A 14098-nucleotide genomic window follows, 5' to 3' on the forward strand; every position below is an offset into this window, starting at 1 on the left:
AACATCACCGTTACTCCGTCTCCCAATGCGCTGCCGACAAACCATTCTTACACTAAACGATTTTATACAAGAGGCTTTGTTGTGACTTACGCAGGAAGGCGTAGCTCGCAAGCGCTGGGCGAGTCCTCGCCATTGTTCCAAACGGGCAACTGCCTCAGTTGCCTTGTTTTATGAAGTTTCCTATCTGCAGCAAGTACTTAGACATTTTTTTTTTTGCTTTAGTTGATTCTCTGTTTATTCAACTATTGCTCTTTCGGTACTCTAGTTCGTTTTGAACGTCTAATTTATTGGAGATACTGACATAACCTTTTAATTTTATCTGTTGCACACTCGCTAGCAACAGCTTAAAAGCTAAACGAGATAAGCGGTGGCGTCAGCTGTTTGTGTGCGCACTTCCCCTACGGCGAGGTGGCCGTTCACAAGGGAGCACCCATCGCTGGCGTCCTCCCCTCCCCCCTCTGTCTGCCGTCCGTGCAACTAACAGGTAGGCTTTTTGTGCGCACTCTAACCAAAGGCGTTACGACTGTAAATGACTTTTAAAAGTGAAATGTTGTTGCATTAATTTGTTCTGAAAGCGGTGCTGATATTCAAGATAATAAAAGCGGGTTAAAAGCTGTGAGCTATCTGGGGAAGTTATCCTTGCATTACTGAGCAACTGTTTCACCAGGTATCCAGTCTAGATTACCAAATTGCCAACCAGACTAACATTAATCATAATCTTTTAATAGTCATCTTACGACAACCGGTAAATCAAAAGAAATAAATCAGTTTATATTTAGACATTTATTTTAACATTGATCATTGTACCGTTAAATGTCAGCATATTAAACTAGATTCATAACTAAACTGGTGCCTTATTTAGGATTGTGAAGATGTGAGTTTGTAATCTTACGGATCACTTCAAATATGGAGCCAAGATTGGGAGACTGCATACAACACTGCATTCATAAAATACCACACGAAGAACGTTGAAACATATGCAAGAGGAAATTAACCACAACCAACCGATTCAATTTTCACCCGAAGAAGCTCCGTTCGTAGCGCAATCCTGCCCGCCCACACACTGGTATACTAAATTCATACTAACTCTCTGTGAAATCTTCCCGAAAAGAATAGCTGAGGGCTTCTTTGATGATTACACCACATGCTTCACGTGGTCAACTTGGTTTACACAAAGAGTGTAACGCCACAATAATTTTGATAATTAAAATAAATTACATCGAAACGCAATTTACAAAAGAAAAACCTCGAACTGGTTAATATCGTCTTACCATTAACCTGATGGGCCAAACAATTGTATAAGCACGTGGTAGTGGTCTCACAAAGTACACCCCACGTGGGTTGAACATAAAGAAAAGTTGCTATATTGAAAAATATTGTCAAGACGAGCCGTTATAATCTCACGCACATTCGCATTTAAGATTGATGATCTTCGATACAGTTACTGATCAACACATGGTTCCACTTTACTCACAAAGAAGTGACAAAGCAACTACCGGAAGATATTCTGAACTTCACACTCGAATTATACTGCGTTGCAATTTAAGATAACATTAGATATTTTAGATCTAAACCTGAAATAAAGGTGATTAAATTTTCAGTTAGGCTGAACTTAAGAAATCCATTGTCCTACGGACTTAGCAGAGATGCGCTTAGCCAGAGATCTTACCACTTCAGACGCTCGCTGCGGACAGACTGACCTGGGCCCCTACGGAGGGTGCTTCCAGATACAAAACGGAAGTGACCAGAGAGGCAACTTCCTATACCAACATGACAAGGGACGGACAGGACCATACTAAGAATAGAAACCTGTTTGCTTTTATAAAGCGTAGCTACCTGTTCCGACGTTGGTCCTACTGTTCTCTAGCAGACAGGCTTGTCTGCTGCTATCAAGCATGCAACTAGAAATACATTTGCTCATTCATCCTTTCACACAGAAGGGAAGGGGGATGACAGTATCTTATCATATACAGTATATTAAAAAAAGCGAATGTAGGTTCCGTATGAGACTGTGTGACATGAATTACATATAAACTGTTTTAAAGTGTAGTAGTGGGACAGATCGTTCTTGATTATGTGTAAAAGTAACACGTTCCACTGCTCAGTCTCCTCCCAGGTAGCCAGAAACACCACAGTAAATTTAGAAGTGGAATGCATGCCGTAAATGACAACAGTTTTAAGAAATTAACATGAAAGAAATCCAACAGAGATCTTTCAAAAGCATTTTTTAATAAGCGACTGGTCTCGGTCAAACATAGCAAGACTTAAATTTGAATAGTGACGTTAAAAAAATAGCTGTTTCAAAAAATCGACTGAAATTGTAAGCAGAGAAAATGGTGTTTGGAACGGTTCGATTGTTAAAGTATACTTTCAGTAGCAATCACCATGCTGCACGATGGAATTTCTAAATAATATCAAAGTTGTGCACAACGAACAGAAAAGATTTTGTTACGACTAGACTGCAGAAAGTATGACGTTGGCGGAAGCAGTATTCATTCATTTTATTCGTGACGTATTTCAAGGACTGAGGGTTTTCGTCAGGTGGAGAACTGAAGTCGGTATGACGAGTAGGTTGGGGACAGCGATAACGGTTAGTTACGCATTCTAATGAAATATCGAATCGGTGCTGTCATTGTCCAGGCGCCATCGTTTCTACGCGTATAGAAATGCGGTAACATTTCGTTTCCTTCATGTCCTCAACTATTTGGGCTCCATTCACCTTGTAAATAAAATAAATAAGTATTGTGACAATCAAGGAAGTATTTTAATTATATCCATTCTACAGCGATTGTGGAAAAGCCTCTAATTGAAAACAGCTATTTCGCATACCAGTTACTTTTCTATCAGTATTTACTGTGCTAGGTACGATTTGTTCCGATACCAAATTCCCATTACGTTTTACGTCGTTTCGTGGGTGTTAGGCTGGAATCGTTACCCTGACCACTAAACACGATCTAGCCTGAGCCGTCCGTTCTGTCTGTGACAACCTACAGTCGTAAAGTTATTGAAAGTTTGTTTCTTAGTAAATCCTTCCACAGATGCAGTGTAGTTTCCTTTGGATGTGTTCTCCTTTAACACTAAGAGAAACAGAGAGTTTCTAGAGCAGGTGTGAGCAAACAGCGGCCCGCTAATGGTTTTTTTGCGGCCCAACAAGACAGTCCAGGTTTTTATATAAGAAATTATACCTTTTCTGAAATGCAGAGTTAACTAATGCATGCAATCATTTTAAAAGGTCCGCCCCTGCACTAACCTCTGCTCCCACAAAGTGGCCCCTTAGCCAAAAATATTTCCCACCCTGTCCTAGAGCACTGCAGATTCCGAACTTTGCAGCTATCACACGTCAATGGGAAACTTAAACGATATCAGAGGTCTGTGCTCGACAGACGTGAGGAACCCAATCTGGAGAATTGTCAAAATGTCATGGGAAAGCATAAACTATACACCAAACGTAAATGACTAAAAATAAGGTATCGTTTAAATATACTGTCAGTGTTATTTACTCTAGAGAAGTAAAAACCTGCTATGGCGAGTTTTGACATATTGCGCCATCTGCGTCAATGCATTTTGGTAGTTGTGTCATAACTTGAGGAACAGCTTGTTGCATCAGTTAGTTAAATGAAATCACTGCAGATAAGCAAGTAATCACGAAACAAAGAAATGGCGAGAATGGTAAAAATTGAGAGAGATTTCCGCCACCGAACCACTGGTTAGCAAAGTACGATCTACATGTTATACTATCGTGGTGCTTCTGCTCATGTTACATTAAGAATGTCAGAGAGTGGATAGTCGTATAATTTAGAACTGGTAGTACATTAAATCAGTCTGCGTGGAATAATAGGCCAGAATGAACAACTTGAGCTATTTCATGAGCGAAGGGGTATAATCCTGTAGTTAGTTACGCTTTTGTTTCGAGAACGACTGTAATTATAGTAAGATATTTTATTGATTTCCGTACCTGTTTTTTCATGTATCTCCATTGTACGACAACTCAAACCGTTATTACTCAATATTGAATAAAATGATACCGTTAATGGAATGTGTTAAATCCAAACAACGTCGGTTAAGGTAAATGTGTGCATTCCGCACGATGAGTGTCATTTATTTAAGTACAAAACATGGCTGTCCTTAAGGAAAATTAAGAGAATTTGAAGGATGTCTCACGTAGACATTCTTCGGCTTGAAAATACACGAACGATCGTCAGAAACTCTAAATACCCTCCGCTACGCAGCTTACTTTCTTTCCGATGTGCCACGAGACTCCTGGCATACTTAACTACAATATTTGAAAGACTCACCATTGTTTGTGTTTCCGTATTTCCAAAAGCGCATCTAACTAGCAAAGTTTGCGAGGATCTCTTTTCATCCTGCTGAGTGTGAATCGTCAAAAGCGTCAGCGCTGTGTATCAGCCAAAACACATTGTACAAAAATAGACGTAGCTAAAGAATTCAGATGTGAGACGTCACTCCATTGTTGAAATGAATTCATAGAAAGTGATGCGGTATAGTTGTCTAAACTTCTTCAGTGCACTCGCCCGCTGTTACACGCCTACAAGTAGCGGCAACCAACAAGACGCCATTGGCTTGCGTGCAGTCTACACTACAGGCGTTCTCTGATTCTGATTCGTGTGGTAGCTTCCCTGTATGCAGTGGTCGTAGAGAATATACCGTAATATCGTAATTCAGTGACATAATATATTTTAAAAGGAATATTGCTCAGTATAATGAAATATTGTACGCATGTTGTCCTCAACGCAATGGTTGGTTTGAACAGAGAAACGTTTTTCTCCTGAACATGGTATGCTCTTGCCTTCATTCCACAAGAAAAGTTATTTATCCCATCCAGCTATTTAGTAACGACCAAACAAGGAGAAAGAGTCGTATGACATTGTTGGCTGGGAGACATCCAGTGGAGGGATCAGACAGCTTATCAGAAAGAGTTTTGTTCCTCCGCGCAAAAAGGCCCCTATTCTCGTGGTGAATGTCGTGACGAGTATTGGCAATGAATGTCTGTAGAGAGTAGTGCGGTGTATGTGTTACGTGATAATGAGAGAAGAGAGTGAGTGAGATCCGTTGCCGTCATATGGTTCAACTCCTGTCGAATATATCCAAAGGGTCCGCCGAATTTAACGTCTCCATACGACGGACGAGCCACCACTTTTAGTGTTACAAGCCCTTTACACTATCTACCGTCAAAATACTGGTGGCGAAAAGATTTTCCAGCAGCAGAATGTGAACCGGATGCATGCGAGACGAGCGCCACCGCAGAGCAATGCGGTAGTGACATTAAATACGAATCCAAGCCATGGCAAAACCAAATATTATTTTCACGTGCGCTGAACATACCGAGGCGTAAAGGAAAACGTTAGCGAAAGGATAACCAAATCCCAGGACCTTGGATCGAACCGTCAAACTTGGGATTTGACATCCGCTCAACCACCGAGTACAATAAAATTAAGTCAATCGAAGGTAGTATCGAACTCTATCAACAATTTTTTTTTTTTTTTTTTTTTTTCCAGAAGATAAGATCGTGGGGTTCCCCTTTTATTCCCTGATACCGACAGACTAAGAGTGAAATCATGTTATACCAGGGTTAGTAATGGTCTACACTAACGACCCGACTCGGATTCGCAGGGTTAGCATTAAGTACCTATGACCAGACGACTTGCGTGGCATAGCGGATTTTGTTTACGGGCTACTGCGTATGTTCAAATGGCTCTTAGCACTATGGGACTTAACTGCTGTGGTCATCAGTCTCCTAGAACTTAGAACTACTTAAACCTAACTAACCTAAGGACATCACACACATCCATGCCCGAGGCAGGATTCGAACCTGCGACCGTAGCGGTCGCGCGGTTCCAGACTGTAGCGCCTAGAACCACTCGGCCACCCCGGCCGGCTACTGCGTAGGGTTATGAATACATTTCAGAGAACATCGTTAAGTAACTGAATATCATCAATTTCATATAACTCTCACGCGATGAAAGCAGCGCACAGCAGGAAAGTTCTCTAGAGGTATGAATGTTGGGTGTCCCACATTGAATTGGCGTTTGGAGTGACATCTCATGGCAATAACAGTAGCACATCGTGATGTAAGTAATATGTTTACAACCGATGTAAACAATGAATGCGAATCATGGGTAATGTGTGTCTGAGGCTGGCTGAACGCTCGTTACTTTTGAATACATTATGGGAGTGACAGTGATCAATGTGTTTCACATATTTACTATCAAAGACAGTCTTGATCACAATTTATTTATTACGGTGACCGGTTTCGACCACTTTTGTGGTTATCTTCAGACCAATGAGTAAGAACCACCTCCTGCTGAAGAATCACTACTGTAGTGTCCAGCAGAGGGAGGTTCTTACTCATTGGTCTGAAGATGGCCACAGTAGTGGTCGAAACCGGTCATCGTAATAAATAAATTGTGATCAAGACTGTTTTTGAGAGAAAAAAAAAAACAAAAAAAACACGCTCATGATATACATATTTAGCTCGTGTACAGCACTCGTCTTGTGTAGTTTAGTAAGCAATTTGATGACGCGTTGAGACGCATTACCACAGTACTTTGTCGCAGACGCTTCATGGCAGACTTCTTCGCCGTGTCTTGCAATGAATCGTGTCCACATCTAGTTTTGATTCAAGGAAGGAGGAAAACTTCAAGCTCAGTCGTCTGCTGCGCTACTGAAAGGACGTACAGTGTGCAAACGAAGCAAAGTTGCTGAAGAAGTTTTACAGAAAACGTGTTAGTTGTATCATAAAAAATAAACCATCGCATGTGTTGGATTCGCATGTTTTTTCGCTAAGAAGTTTTTCTCAAACAATTATAGGGAAACGATTGTTCAAATAGTAAGTCTCACATTACAGAGTGGTGATGTGGTGGCTATCTTTTCACTATTGGTCATATTTATTACAATGCTTCAGAATTGAGCAACTCATTGCCCATTATTAAAAGAATTTGCATTGAATTAAGAGTGAAAATTGCGATCGCTGATCTGAGGGAAGCGGAAATTCGCAGTCCGAAATTAATAGTACGTTAAAAGGCAGAGTAAAAAAATGACTCAACCAGGATACGAACCCAAAACCTTTGGTTGGCAGCCACACGCTCTATGGCCAGACCACCTGATAAATCCTGTTTGTTGCATTCTCGAGACGTTGCTGTACCCTCGAGTCATGGTGGCTCTTCTCTAGGTGACAGAGGTATCATTTTCACAGCTTAACTTTAATTCATCACAATTCATATAATATGTACGAAATACTTATAAATTAGGCGCGAAAACCTTCCTCGTGACTCTCTCTAACTATTAGTCAAAACCGGATCAAAATCCATGTAGCAGTTCCTGAGATTAATTTGCACATACAGGTGAATACGAGCGAGCGACCTGAATTTATATTTAGACGAAAGCGGTAATCACCTTGAAAAATCAATCTCAGACCACAATACTTTCTGAGAGTCCTTCTCTACATATTTACCATACGAGGGATGACTTGGAGGAGACTTCTGTTGTAGAAGTTTTCATTTTTGATGTTCAGAAAACGTCGAAAATCACTTCAACATTCTGGAAATGGCGGACACATAATGGATTCTTCATCCAAGGAAAAATGAAGAAGTCATTGGGTGTCGCTTATGTGGAATACGGAGAATGATGGGAAATATAATAGCTCGAATAAGCAGAGTGTGTAATTCTGCGCTGTACAGAATTAGCTGGGGCGTTGTTTTGGAGAAAAATCGACTTTTGTGCTACTTCCAGCAGTGCTTCGTCTTGCTAGCCTCCCCTACATTCGTCAGGAGACTGCGGCAGTATGCTGGTTTGATAGTTTACCACGTAGGAGCATAATCTGTTGGCAGCAAACCGCGAAGTCACAAAAAAAGTACTCAACATCACCTTACCCGATGCTGGTTGGGTCGTTGCCTCTTTCTGCTGTATACTGACATAGGAAAATTTTTGCTGGGTTAGAGTCCAGGTTCAGAGTAAATTTTCATATGTCACTATTGATTAGTAGATCCGTACCCAATACTGCTTATATCAAGGCATTCGCAGTTAGCGAATAAATTCCGAAGTATTTTATACTGCTCTGGATCATTAATAGTGTCTGTTCCTTCAGACGTGCATATTAGTCAGCAGGAGTTGTTGCGGCTTTATTCCCCTTGAACCACCCATATAACGGTGGGCTGTGCCATCTTGTTTTTGCTGCTCTAGCCACATGCTCCAGTACTGTATTGTGTAAGGCTACAGGCGTGTACTTGGAAACATACAGTAGGGTTCAAATGGCTCTGAGCACTGTGGGACTTTGCCCGCATCTCGCGGTCGTGCGGTAGCGTTCTCGCTTCCCACGCCCGGGTTCCCGGGTTCGATTCCCGGCGGGGTCAGGGATTTTCTCTGCCTCGTGATGGCTGGGTGTTGTGTGCTGTCCTTAGGTTAGTTAGGTTTAAGTAGTTCTAAGTTCTAGGGGACTGATGACCATAGATGTTAAGTCCCATAGTGCTCAGAACCATTTTAACCACTGTGGGACTTTACAGGTATGGTCATCAGTCCCCTAGAACTTAGAACTACTTAAACCTAACTAACCTAAGGACATCACACAACACTCAGTCATCACGAGGCAGAGAAAATCCCTGACCCCGATGCAATAGGGTTGGCGGCGTTGGGATCGTGGGGGTAGGACTGGTTGTTGTGAGGGCATAATGTTGTTATCTTTCGGTTAGCAGCGCAATTTATGAGAAACGAACAAAATACAACTATATTCGCAACTCTCTCCAGAGCAAGACTTGGAGCAGTAACTAAGCAAATTTAGCAATAATTTAAATAACAGTTAACAGCATGCTCAACGGTTAAAATCCTAGCAACTTAATAATGTCCCAAACATAAGCATGGGGTTAACAGCTGCATTTCTTCAAAAGATATGTTGTAACACGCCCAGCGATGCAACTGGTGGGGAACCCTTAAACTGTTATCGCTTTGACCGTGCTCCCTGTCCACGCCACGTACCTCGTACAGCCGCGGCGGTCGTATTATTTCTATACCACACCGCTGCTGGCTTGCCTGGAATTATGTATATAAATATGCAAGCGGGTTCAGGGGAGCCACTAAACACAACACTGTCCTATGTCTGGTATGGCTCAAAGCACTATGGGACGTAACATCTGACGTCATCAGTCCCCAAGGCTTAGAACTACGTAAACCTAACTGACCTAAGGACATCACACACATCCATGCCCGAGGCAGGATTCGAACCTGCGACCGTAGCAGTCGGGCGGTTCCGGACTGAAGCGCCTAGAACCGCTCGGCCACCACGGCCGGCTATGTCTGGTACGAACAATTATATTCTGAGACGATAAGAAAATCGCAAGTTGCACTGTTTACACTCTAAGTCGTAAGTGTTGATGCCAATAACACTCTTGCTGATTCGATGAGAGGTACAGTACAATATTCTCGACGTTGTTAATGTCTGTTCTATTGTACCTCACGCCGCCACACGTGTTTCACAGTCTTACTCTGGCCGAACCCTCGGTGATAGATACATAGGCCATGATGATGATTATCTATCCACAATTATCACTTGGACGACCGTACGCTTGACAGACACAACGCGGGTGATTGTTGATGATGATGCGGAAGCCGAATGGTCGAATGAAAGTTCTTACGCTTGTCACTTACACACAGGTATCTGATACCAGTCCTTCTTGACACTTATAGTAATATGACACTGTACATAAAAGTTAATCTACTGTTCACAGTTCTCACTTGTACGAGCGTGCGCGTAACCGTCCCGATGCGGCTCATTGTTGATGATGTGGAAACGCGATGACCGAACGCATGCTCTCTCGCTCGCTATGTCCGCAGCGCGTGGTGTAGTGGAGCCGGCACTGTAGCTCAGCGTGTTCGGCCAGACAGGCGGTGACCCTCTGTAATAAAAAAAAAACTGAGTAAAGGAATCAACGATCAACTTGTCAACTTGAACGGATATCTTGTGACGTCCGTCCAGACCAAATGCAAAGAACAAAATATAGAAAAAAAAAAGAGCTAGCGTTGCTGCCTCTGGATCACGCGGTCCCGGGTTCGATTCCGGGCCGGGTTGGGGATTTTTTTTCTGCCAGGGGACGGGGTGTTTGTGTTGTCCTCACCATTTCATCATCATTTGTGACAGTGGCTAGAGTGGACTGTGAAACAAAGTGGACTGTGTAACAATTGGGACTTTGTGCGGACGCTGATGACCGCGCGGTTGAGCGCCCCACAAACCAAACATCATCACCATCTTCATCGCGCTCGCTACAAGACACTGGCACTTGATTGCTCTCCTTTGTGGTAAACTATTTTACTGATTCACATTAGTTCTTTCTGGGAGGCCGAACACAGCGCGGATGATTGATGTTGTACAGTACGATACGCAAACGGGCGGATACTCAAATACGTTATCGGCGGCAATGCTCGTTTTTAATTACTTCTTTAGGCACTTTTCACTGAATTCGCTTCCATATCTCATTACTTCACAGTAATAGCACTTGCAGCCACACTTGGACTTCCATAATAATGCTTTTCCCATGCAGAGCTACCCACAACACAACATAACATAGCAGCTCCTTGTCCCGTGCTCGACTCTGCAAAAGCAGCCGCTCGCAAAGAGAATCCGCAACCAACCCAGCGATGTGACAATACGCTTGCAATGTCATTCAAACTCGGCATGTGTCACTAAGAAATAGTTTAGAAAAAGAAACACGCAGATGGAAACGAGGTGACACTGCAATAGTATTAACAGGGAATATGATACATGAGCACTACAAAACTAAATGAAATTCATGTAATTCTTTTACCGTGAAATTACCACGCAATTTCCTTTTCAGTTAAGTCAATGGAGCCTTCTATAAGGGAGACGGTTGTCAACTGAACGGCGGTTTCTGTGGGGACACAAGACTCCCTCGAAGAATATTAATTACAGGGAAACACACCCTAGGACACGGGCACTACCGCGCCAGGCTCCTGCAGGCACGGGAAGCGACTCCCTCGCTCAGTCGGCGCGGCGACCGCCGTGATGTCTTCCAAACTCGGCGGCCACCGCTGGCCCAGACGGCGCGCCGCCGGCAGCGAAGCCTCCTCCGCGGTGGCTGACCCGTCTCCTGCTACTGTTGCCCCGGGCGCTGTCCCCTGTGCGATTCTGTATCAGCCACTATGTCGCTTCCTCCTCGACTTCGGTGGCGCTAGCTGAGGTTCTCAAGATGTACTGGGCGCCTTGTTGGCCGCAGCGAAAGAACTGTTTGCGAATTTTAGCGCCACCTCTTGAGCGAGCCAGGACCTCCACTGTGCTGCCACTATTACGCCACATAAACAGAAAATTAATTCGACAAAACTGTAAATATCCTCATTAGTGCGAGCAGGCATGGCGCACCAATGATACCGTACAAACTTATTTACGTATGAGGGTAGTTCATCTTTCCCGCGAATCGACTGTCTCGACCATTTTTGCCTGTTATCTACATCGACACTGGCAAATGTCTGTTCCCGGGATTCCACAACTTACGAGAATGACAAAAAATATATTTTATTCGTGTGATATAACTTCAGATTAAGAAATTTCGGATTTTTTCGTTTACTTGTGCTGAGAAACATCGCTTCTTGTTAAATTTCATGTTTCTAGGTCAACAGGAAGTATCCTATATATTTTGATGAGTGAGTTTGCGAGTATCAAAGTATGTGACATAAGTGGCCATATCTTTTGATTGCCATGACGTAGAAGCTTAATTTTTATTTTGCATCGCCAAAATCGTAGACCTTAGTATGTGACATAAATTTCAACTTGATTGATCTACCCGTTCCTGAGAAAATGGGGGATTAACAGTTGGACAGACAAACAACAAAGTGATTCTGTAAGGGTTCCATTTTTATCGCATGAGGTACGAAACCCTAAAATCCGTCAAAGTTCCGCAGAAGTTTGTTTTTATTAACTGATGATTAGTTTCTGACTTCTTCAGCCCATTTTCAAACCAACCACATCCGTTACGTGTGAACGCTGGCCACATAGCGAGCGCGCGTTTGTGTATGTGTGTGTGTGTGTGTGTGTGTGTGTGTGTGTGTGTGTGTGTGTGTCGGTGGGTGGGTGTGACCGAGTGCTACATTATAAAAAAAAAAAAAAAACCATATGTTGCACTCAGCTATGTTGCTAGCGTTCAAACGTAATGGATGTTGTTCTATGACTTACGTGGACGATTTGAAAATGTAAACTAAGCAAAGCGAACTGTCTAGATGTATCCACCCAACAGTCGGTTCTTACATTAGACCACTGTCTAAGATCGCAGAGTCGCGCCAACGTGTGTTATGGAATATAAGAATCATATTTGCATTTCGAGTATGGATGAACTCTGGCTACATTATGTATTCATGACAATGAAAATTTGTATCGGTCTGGGACTCCAACTCTTGACGCTTGACACGAGTGGTCGTCTTGAGCGCCTCGGCCACCCGTGCGTGCTCCCCAGACCGACCCAAACTTTCGTATCTCACAATTATCGTTTACATGCATGCATGCGTGTATGTCTGAAGCACATTGCAAAAAGTACGTTAGAACAACGCAGGCGCTGTAGTATAGTATCTTGCTATGGAACTTACAGTGGGGAAGAGCTGGCGCTATTTATTTCATTTAGCACTAAAGATCACAACTTTTCTAATTTCAATCCTTATTTTCTGTTAAAACTTTTCTGTGTTTTTGAATTTCTATAACCTATTTTTACATCTCTGTTGATGTCCCACTCATCTGAAGACGAAACGTTAGGCAGGGAATTACACCTTGGACCACAGCCTTATGTCCATAGAAAAAAAGTATCACCAGTTACTGCCCCATGCTGTTGGTTTTCCAGTTATTACGGTGAGACGTGTAGGCTGATGTTGTAAAGCGCTCTCTCTCTCTCTCTCTCTCTCTCTCTCTCTCTCTCTCTCGTTGACGACGTCGTAACGCTGTCGGATTTCCTGGCGCTGCCTTGGCGGCGACATTGGGCTGTTTTACTGCCGGCCGTGCCCGACCCGCGGCGGCTAGAACACAAGGGCCGCGACGAGAGGAAGTCCTCGCATTTCAGCTGCCTACTTTAATGGCCGCCACTCCTTAGCGGCGCAGACAGCAACTCGTGTACGGCCGGGTTTAGTGTTATTGCAAGCGACGATTGAGAGGGCAGCGGGCAAGTCTTTCTGGAGCGATCGTAGGTCGAGCATGAGATACGATGGGGGATCACGCGTTCAATTTTAGGTTGACCACAGGGAGACACAGTGATAGTAAATAATAAAATAAGCGCACGGCATTACAAAAGTGAACAAGTCATCCCCACGAGACAACACGCTTATACTGTGTAACACCACTTCTGACGCTGACAGTGGTCTGAATTTCAGCTCCCGTCTCGAATGACGTCGATGTCGACGTCGTCCAAAGAGTTTTCAGACTGATTTTTATTCGTGGCGTGTAAAGCGACATCAGTGCAGTAACCACGGTGGCAGATGATGATGATGGGTTATGGCGCTAAACAGCAAGAGAATCTGCGCTCTTGTTTGAACTCAATACAGACGAGTGTGGTGAAAGTCTGATAAAAAACACAATAAATTGTAAAACCAAGATGTATCCGCACACAACAATTGTATAGATAACGCTGATATGGTGAACGTCATAAAATACCATCAGTAAGAGTCAGACAAAACACAGCAGAATAACTAAACAAACTCAAGAATACCAGTACAGACACGGTTAAAAAGGGGACACACAACTGTGGCTGGGTTACTTAGGGTTGTGTTGCCCAGGTGCACCATCACACATTAAAACTTCACACCCAATGTTTTGGGGAGAAGTCCGACCATCATATAAAGTATTAAAACACTAACTATATTTATCTCATCATCAGTTAAAACAGATCCCGTGGGACACCCAAATCTGTACGAAAAAGTTCGATATTTGCGTCCATTCAACGTGCCGTCGTTAAAACACGGGGCCAATGACTTTGTTCCGCATGACGCTACACCATGAGTTAACCGACCAAGGACGTCGGCGGTCAACTTGCCGTAACCAGTGGCAATTGTCTTCATTGCAGTAATGCATGTTATGCCGGTTAACGCTACCATGATTTGT

The 14098-nt window shown here is 43.2% G+C and overlaps 1 protein-coding gene across 1 annotated transcript in view; it reads left to right on the forward strand.

Moving 5' to 3' along the window:
* Window positions 1-14098, forward strand: part of LOC126419451 (uncharacterized) — a 1200562-nt gene that overhangs the window by 387005 nt on the left and 799459 nt on the right. The window lies entirely within an intron of this gene.

Source organism: Schistocerca serialis, chromosome 9, assembly GCF_023864345.2.
Source record: "Schistocerca serialis cubense isolate TAMUIC-IGC-003099 chromosome 9, iqSchSeri2.2, whole genome shotgun sequence".
Classification (NCBI taxonomy): Eukaryota; Metazoa; Arthropoda; class Insecta; order Orthoptera; family Acrididae; genus Schistocerca; species Schistocerca serialis.